The sequence below is a fragment of the Rosa chinensis genome, chromosome 5 (genome assembly GCF_002994745.2).
Source record: "Rosa chinensis cultivar Old Blush chromosome 5, RchiOBHm-V2, whole genome shotgun sequence".
NCBI classification, from domain to species: Eukaryota; Viridiplantae; Streptophyta; class Magnoliopsida; order Rosales; family Rosaceae; genus Rosa; species Rosa chinensis.
Genome location: NC_037092.1, coordinates 63,891,748 through 63,900,708, shown reverse-complemented (window position 1 = coordinate 63,900,708; position 8,961 = coordinate 63,891,748). Strand labels below are relative to the sequence as shown.

The 8,961-nt window shown below is 34.2% G+C and overlaps 1 long non-coding RNA gene across 1 annotated transcript; it reads left to right on the top strand.

The window, feature by feature from the left end:
• Positions 1-198: 198 nt before the first annotated feature.
• LOC112202283 lies at positions 199-1,335 on the top strand. Its single transcript, XR_002937256.2, has 3 exons — positions 199-246; positions 686-754; positions 1,125-1,335. It is a non-coding gene; the product is annotated as an uncharacterized LOC112202283 (long non-coding RNA).
• Positions 1,336-8,961: the final 7,626 nt, after the last annotated feature.

Here is an 8,961-nt window from a genome sequence, read left to right as displayed (position 1 = left end):
TATCAGAATGTGCAACTTGCTGTATGTCATGGTGTTACTATTCTGACTTACTCTAGTCTTAGTCATCCATGTCTACGTATTATTATCTTGATATGCAAGGCATGTCACTTTATACCTTAGTGATGATTATATCTTAGCCTGAACCGTAAACAAGTACTTAACAATTCCATTTGATTGCAGAGAAAGAAGGGAATTTGGCTTAAGCTACTGGTAGAACGAGTTGAGCTTGTTCCAGTTGCTGTTGAGGTAACTTCTCTATATATACCTCAAGCTATGAAACTATTCTTTCTTCAGATGACAATCAGTAGATGCATTCATTGGGTTTTACTAATTAAACTAGATCTGAATGAGTGTTTTTATTTTCAATTTTGTTAAATACGATGCCAAATTGCAAGAGTGTGGAGGGGTTAAGTGAAATGATTCTTTGTTTGTTGTCAGTGCTCTCTCTTTATTTCTTGCCTGTCGAAGTATGATATATTTGGAAGAATAGGATGCTTGTAAGTATTTTTAGACATTTTTTTCTATAAGCATCAATTTAGCATCAGGCTGGGATTGTAGATTATCTTCTTTGTTCATTTTTAATTACTTTTGGAGTCTTAACAATTACCTTGAGTATTAGATATAAGTATTTTGATATTTAGTTTGATATAAGTTTATGATTTGTAAATGTTTTAGTTGCCTGCAGGGAGAGACAGCGGTAGCAGCTAGGAGAAGATCTGAGACTACTCCTGTGCTGGACAAGCACAATAACCAGGTAATTCAAACTTTGTCTAACGCAATTATGGCCTATGTAAATTCTACATATGTTTTAGTTAATTTATCTAAATCCTTGTGAGTTCCTTAACAACTAGGTTGGGTTCTGTTATTTATTCAAGTGCTTTTAGGTTAGGGCATTATTAATCAGACAGGGTCAGGTATTTAAATAGATAAGAAAAGGATTCTTTCATTTGTTCATTTGCATAATTTTGGTCATTATTCAATATTTGGAAGATTCTGGTCCTAAAATTATTTTACACAAGTGGACTGGTAGTGATTTGACCGGTGTTGCATGATTAAGAGCGTGTATAAATGTCTTCGACTCACATTATCATGTAACTAAGGCTATTATGTTTTCTGTGTTGTAGGAAACACCTACTATAGTCAAGTCCTACTATGACAAAAGAATAATTGGATGCCCTAGTGTTGAAGGAGGTAAACTCCTCCAGCTGCATCTTTTTCTTCCCTGCTAAACTTACATCATTCCGCATTTGCAGCTAACTATAAGTTTTGGATATATATGTCTGCTGAAGATGAGCACGATGCTATGTGGTTTTGGCTGGATAAAGGCAAGTCACATGAACGTCCTATCTATGTTATCGTTTGAGTATCTCTTTTATTTTTTACTTTATATTATGGGGGTTAGTTATTACTGGCAATACTTCTATCATAATGCTATCTATGTGTGTGTGTGTGTCTCTGCTTGGGTACTTCTCATATTGGTCTCATATTTTTAACAGTGCGTAAGGGGTTCTGTTGTTCTCTTGGACAGTGATGGTGCAGCTGCATTAGTGCTAGCAAGTGGGAAGAAGGCACTTGAATGCAATAATGCCAGCATGTGTATTTTTTGGAATAATGATATTGTATCAGCTTTTGCTATCTTTCATTGTAATTAGCTAGGATGCAGCAGCCATCAAGCTAGGTAGAATGTCTTCTTTTTGGTTTTATGGTATGGATGGATATATGAATGTTACCTCTTTTGGTACATTGGATGGTTGAATTAGAGTATTTCAATGCCTAAATCTTATATTGTGCATTATTTTTGTGCAAATATTTCAGGTAAAGAACCAAAAATAATCAAATAACAATCAATTATATTACGTAGTATGAATACGCATATATAGTATCACACAACAAATCAATTTTAATCACACAACGATACCTGTAAAATTTTGTCATCTCATTAATACTCACACAACTGAACAAATAGATATCAGTTGTCCAATGTTAAATCACACAACGGTCCCTATAAAATTTTGTTGTCTCACTAGTACTCACACAACAGAACAAATAGGTATCAGTTGCTCAATGCTAAATTACACAACGGTTCCTATAAAATTTTGTTGTCTCACTAGTACTCACACAACAGGTTCCATATTTTTCTGTTGTATGATAAGTTAACCAATAATAGTATAGTATTACTTTCGTTGTCTGAGTGTCATTTTTCTGTTGTATGATAAGTTAACCAATAATAGTATAGTATTACTTTCGTTGTCTGAGTGTCATTTTTCTGTTGTATGAGAAGTTAACCAACAACGGTCCCTACTTACTTCTGTTGTTTGACCACATCGACACAACAATTGAATGCGCCGCATCCAATTTCTGGCATTGGCATGCGCAGAATTGGTGCAACGGTTTTAAGCATTGCGTTGTGTCTATGATATAAACACCGTTGTATGAGTGTGCTCATCACACAACATTGAGATAGACAACAGACATGGTCTACATCACATAACAGATTTCCATCGTTGTGTGATGCAGTTTTTGTAGTAGTGATTCATAGCTGATTATTCTCACAACACAGCAGTAGCATTTTTTTTAGAAGTCACAGCAATCCCAAACTTGCCCTTTGAGGCCTAGAGCGGCGTGAACGCAACCCTAGCAGAGCCTTTATTTTTATATATTTTTTTTTATCTCTCCTTATCAATTATGGATATTGTTAAAGCTCCATTATGGACTTATTCGACATTTAACTCACTGTATTTTCAATAATATCACTTAACTCACTCAGTTTTACATCCATATTTCACTTAACTCACTGCCGTTAATTCTACCGTTAAAAAGCCGTTAAAATTGAGGGTATATTTGTCAAAACACTTAAAAATCATTTTTAACTTTAAAAAACTAAGTTTATTAGACTTTTTTTCAATTTTTTTAAATTTCTGAAATTTCTAATAAAAAATGATTTTTTTTAACTTAAATATAATTTGAAAAAAAATTGTCTTTTTTTTTTTTTTTTTAAGTTAGAAATGCATTTTTTTTAGTGTTTAGACAAATATACCCTCAATTTACATTTATTAGACTTTTTTCAATTTTTTAAATTTCTGAAATTTCTAATAAAAAATGATTTTTTTTAACTTAAATATAATTTGAAAAAAAATTGTCTTTTTTTTTTTAAAAGTTAGAAATGCATTTTTTTTAGTGTTTAGACAAATATACCCTCAATTTACATTTATTAGACTTTTTTAAATTTTTTAAATTTATGAGATTTCTAATAAAAAATGATTTTTTTAACTTAAATATAATTTGAAAAAAAAATTGTCTTTCAAAAAAAAAAAAGTTAGAAATGCATTTTTTTAGTGTTTAGACAAATATACCCTCAATTTTAATAGCTTTTAACGGCAGAATTAACGACAATGAGTTAAGTGAAAGACTAATGTAAAACTGAGTGAGTTAAGTGATATTGTTGAAAATACAGTGAGTTAAGTGTCGAATAAGTCATAACTCAGTGACCATTGGTGATGTTTTCTCAGTATACTATTATAGCTCTACGAATTGTTGTGTCAACTTTAGTCAGTTGCTACTTTTTTTTTAGCATCGATGCATTGATTTGTTTGAGAATTAATTACCTTCTATATAGGTAAACATGATATGTATACATAGTTTTAAATGCATATTGTTTGTTACAATTATTTTCCTTGAGTAGATTAGAGGAGCTTTGAAATTCAAAATTTAAAGATTTGAACTGAAAACAAGTTCTCCAAATTATGAAAGAGTGTTTCTATTAGGATCTCCAAATCTGCTCAGTTGACCTCACTCTATTATGAATTATTAAATGACATATATAACCTCTTATAAAATGACTATTAAGGACAATAATAATACCCAAAAAAATATTATATTTAATTTCTCTAGACTTTCCAATTCAATAATATTATATTGCATTCTTTATTATTTTCCTTATCTATTTTCATTTTTCAATTTCACTACATACTCATTAAAGAATTTATATATATTTAATAAGAATTAAAACTATAATCAAGATCATGTGACATAAATTTTTTTATCATCATATATGTTGAACGCATATTGGTGAGGGATAACAAAAGAAATTATTTTATGACCTAAATCTCAGTCTATTTATTATAGTTACAAAAAAAAAAAAGGAGCTAGTAGTAAAAAAATCTAAAAAGCTATTAAATAATTTATCATGAGGTATAGAAAATAGAGAAAATAATTAAACATTAAGAAAAATTACTCTTCATTTTTTTTTTTTTTGCACATCTACAAGAGAAAAAAAAAAGTTAAAAAAAAAAACAATTCTTTTTTTTTAGAAATTAATTTTTAAAGCCCAATACCTTGTGTTTGAGTTTCTTTTTTATTAGATAAGAGATTTATGTAATCTGGTTAAGGAATGAATATGTAATTAATAGTTTGTTTGCAAATTATATGAGTGAGGTTATTTCAGGAACTTAAGTGAGGTTTAGTGAGTAAATTTAGTATTTGAAAATTTGATAGGAGGTGTAAAAACCAAGGAGGTCAAGTGAGTAAATTTGGAGGTTCCAATAGAAAAACTCATTATGAAATTTTGATTTGTTTCCTTAATTTACCTTGAGGGGCAAAATGGACAATAAAAAAAAGTGATTGGACTACAATTAACAATAAAAAAAAAAGTGGATGGACTACAATCAAAATTGATGTAGCAAATTGGATCTTGATTAAAACATCTCTAATAACTTCTAGAAGACTTCTCATCAATTGGCTCACGCCTACTTCGGTGGTCTAATTTTTCTATTGCCCTTATTTCTAGTTTTTTTCCCCTCTGCCCTAATCCTAGTGGAGTACTGGAGTGGATGGGATTTTTTATTTACTCTATTGTAATATTGTATGTGTCAGCCCCGGAAAATTGTATCGAGGTTAGTGGAGATCGTATGAGAAATTATTAAATGATCTCGGTAATAATAAAGGATGCTCGAGAATATTTTCAGAAATTTTTGAAAGGTGAAATCTTCAATTTAAGGATGAAAAATAAAGTACACGACACGACGAGTTCTTGGAAATTTTTGGGGAATTTTTAGGATACCCAATCTATTTGTTATGATTCTCCAAAGTTTGAGATTCTAGAAAATAATTAAAGTAAAAAAAAAAAAATTGTGGTGCAATCTCAACCGTCAAGACTTCCACCACTTGATCACAACCGTCCATTGTTAATTGGACAAGTCTATATATAAGCCTTTGACCAATTGGACGATCTAAAAGGATAGAGAGAGAGAGAAGCAGAGCTTTCTGACCCGAGACACAACCACGACCCAGGAAAGAAACCCAGCCAGAGTGACACCGTCCGGCTACTGATCGACGATACACGACCACCGATCTCTTCCTCTCGTTGTTGCCGTCACGTCTGTGGTCTTTGATTGTCCATGCACCGAACGAGGAGGGACAATCGACAGTGAGAAGGTCTGACTGCTCAGGCGAATTTCAGCGATTTCCGGCTACCGTCTGGGCTGCATTCAGTATGAAAACTCATCCTCACGCCATTCTCTACATGTTGGGCTAATTGGTTTTTGAAATTGATGGAGTTTTGTCGATTTGAGTTCTGGGTTAGCTCGGGTTCGACGCTGTTGCTAACGTCGGCGACATTTCCGACTGCCCTCGGTTCATTCCTGCTTGGTTTCTGGTTCGACTGCTTCGGTAGATGAGGCCTAACTTCGATTGAGAGCTAAAGTCTGGAAATTTCTTGGTGGGTGTTGTTGAATCCTCAGTTCATCGTCAGTCGAGTTTCCAGTTCTGAGATCGAAAATTCGAAACAAGATGAGTTGAGTTACTTCCGATTGTAGTGAATTTCGACCGTTGTTGTGGTGAAGTTTCAAAATTTAGAAGCTTTGATTGGTGGACGTCGAGGCTTAGATTTCCAGTTCATCACCGGGTTCTTAGGAAGCTACTGTGAAGAAGTTTGAGTTCCAATCTGCAAATTGGACAGAACGAAGGTAAATTCAAAGTTCCAATCTCTGAGTTTGAGTAATTGTGATGATTGTGGTTGGTACGTTGAAATTGAAGTCGTCCCGACTGTGTGTTCACTTGATCAAGTTGATTTGATTTTGTTTATGGTGGTTGAGTGTTGTAATTGAATTATGGAAGAAATTTAGGTCGGTCGACAAATCTGGTATTAATACTTGGAATGGATTCTTGTGTGACGTTGTTGCTATTCAACCGGGTTCTGTAAATTTGATGTTTTGTCATTATAATGGTTGTGAAGAGAATAATTGTGGATGGGTAAAAACGGTTAGAATATGTATCGGGTTAGGCCTCATCAAAAAACCTGCGTATCAAGTGGGCAGATGGAGATCCGCCGACTGAGAGGGCCAAAAGCCTGGCTCGGCCCGTTAAAAAACTCTCAAAAGTCTGGCCCAGCCCATAGGCCCTGCACGTAAAAGCCCGTAAATTATTATATATATATATATATGTGTGTGTGTGTGTGTGTGTTGATGTGCTCATATTTTCTTAATTCTTATATTTCTATGCCTCTTTCTTTTGATATATATGTTTAGTTCTCCTTATTTATAGTTCATTTACATTAGTTTAGTGTCTTTTAACTAATGTCTTTGTAGGTGTCTTTCAAAGAAAGAAGAAAAGAAGCTAATTAAGCTAAGCTAACTAACACAGAAACTGTTGTGCAGAACACCTAACTTCACTGAATTACTGGGAACTGCTCAGATGGAATTAGGAGTTGTACGCTATATGCACGGAAGCTCCATGTGTCTAGTTTCTGAGAAATTTTACGGTTTGCGATTCCGACTTTTCTAGAAGAAGTTATGATAATTTAAGTGAAGGCAGTTCAGCTTGGACTAGAATCTGCAACATCTTTTACAAGTTCATGTCTAGAACCTAACTTCGCTGAATTACTGGGAACTACTCGGATGGAATTAGGAGCTATACCCTATATGCACGGAAAGCCCCATGTGTTTAGTTTCTGAGGAATTTTACGGTTTGCAATTCCGACTTTTCTAGAAGGAGTTATGACAATTTAAGTTAAGGCAATTCATCTTGGACGGGAATCTGCAACATCTTTTACAAGCTCATGTCTAGAACCAAACTTCACTGAATTACTGAGAACTGCTCGGATGGAATTAGGAGTTGTACCCTATATGCACGGAAAGCCCCATGTGTCTAGTTTCTGAAGAATTTTACTGTTTACGATTCCGACTTTTCTAAAAGGAGTTATGGCAATTTTTAAGTGAAGAAAGTTCAGCTTGGACGAGAATCTACAGCATCTTTTACAATATGCACGAAAAGCCACATCTAGAAGGCCCAGCACATATATTTGGAAATCTTCAGTATGCCACATCATCATTATCGAAGATCCAGGACTTTTAGACATGTTTGTGTGTGTGTGAAGATCCAGGACTTTTAGACATGTTTGTTTGTGTTTGTGTGTGTGTGTGTGTGTGTGTGTGTGTCGAAAATCGATTTTACGGTATAGACGCTTATGACCTCCCCCTCTATGTTATGGACCCGAATCCATTAGTATAGAAATTTTTTTTTTTATTATTTCTATTTTCTTTCGTAACATTTTCTGATTTTTTTGATAGCCGGCAATTAAAAGGAAATATTTTCTCCATTTTTAAGAAAAGAGTATTCTAAAAAAATTCATAGACTTGGAGGAACTCCTTCGTTTGTGTGTGTGTGTGTGTGTGACTGTGAGTGTGAATTTGTTGTAATTTGGTTTATGGTGAAATTGGAAGTTCTCATACTTCTATATAGAATCACTATGTCAATAAACCCATCAGACAACAGAGCTCAGACGACAGAATTGTTGCTTTCTGTTGTCTGAATAACTTTAACGACAGAATGAAAAAATTCTGTTGTCTGAATATAGTGATATACCATGGTAAATTGGTTTTGAGAAAAATGTTTTGTTTCAGACAACAGTTTTCTGTTGTGTGTGTAATGGAGAGTTGCTTAGTTTCGAAAGTTTGCTTTTTTTTTTTTTTGGAAAGGACTGTTTGGTTTTTTGGTAACACATAAATGAAATTAGATCAAGTCATCAAACAACTTAATCAAATCGGGCCATTTCTCAAACGCTGAAAACACCCCTCTCTCAAACTTCTCTCTTCTTCACAGCACATCTCTCAAACCAAAACCACTGAACTGAAAAATCCAGCGCCAAATCCAACATCAATCTCTTCTATTCGTTCACTATACTGCTGGTAAGCCATTCGATTAAGTGTTTATAGATTTAGGGGTTTTGTTGTATTGGGAATTTAGGGTTTTTTCGATTAACTGTTCAGCTCACTTTGCCTAGGCGAAGACAGAGGGTAGGTGGAAGACGGAGGTCTGCGAAAACCCAAACCTCCTCAACAGAGGCTAGGTGGAAGACGGAGGTATGCGAAAACCCAAACTTCTGAAAACCCAAACCTCCTCAAAACCTTCAACCCAGTCTCTGCGACGGTCGACGGCAGCGGCACGACGACCTCGTCTCGTTCTCGCGACATCACTCTGTCAGTCTCGGTCTGTCCCTCTCTCAGATTCGATCTGATTTACCTTTTTGTTAAAAGATTGCTTGATAATTTGGTTTGATTTACTTTTCTCTAAAAATAGCTTGATTTGATCTGCAAGCTTGAAATTTTATGTACTTGTTGCAGCTTTTGGTGGCGGAGCAGAAGAAAGAAAAGAAAAAAATAAGAAGGGGTCGGGAAAGAGAGGAGAAAGAAGAGGATATGGATGTTAAGAAAGATAGAGAAGAAAAGAAGAAGAAATAGGAAGAGGGAAGAAGTCAAGGTATCTGATATCCTCCTCCTCGCTCTTGATTTGAGATCCTTTTAAAAATTTGCTTCAGATTTTGATTAATTTTCGGTCTTTTCGAGTAGATGTCTCTTAGAGAATTGAGAGAAAGAGATTTTGATTACTTGTTTTGACAATTTCTTTGATCACTAAGTGATGTGTTTGCTCAATAACTGGGATAGTTTGCAAATATTTCATGCACCA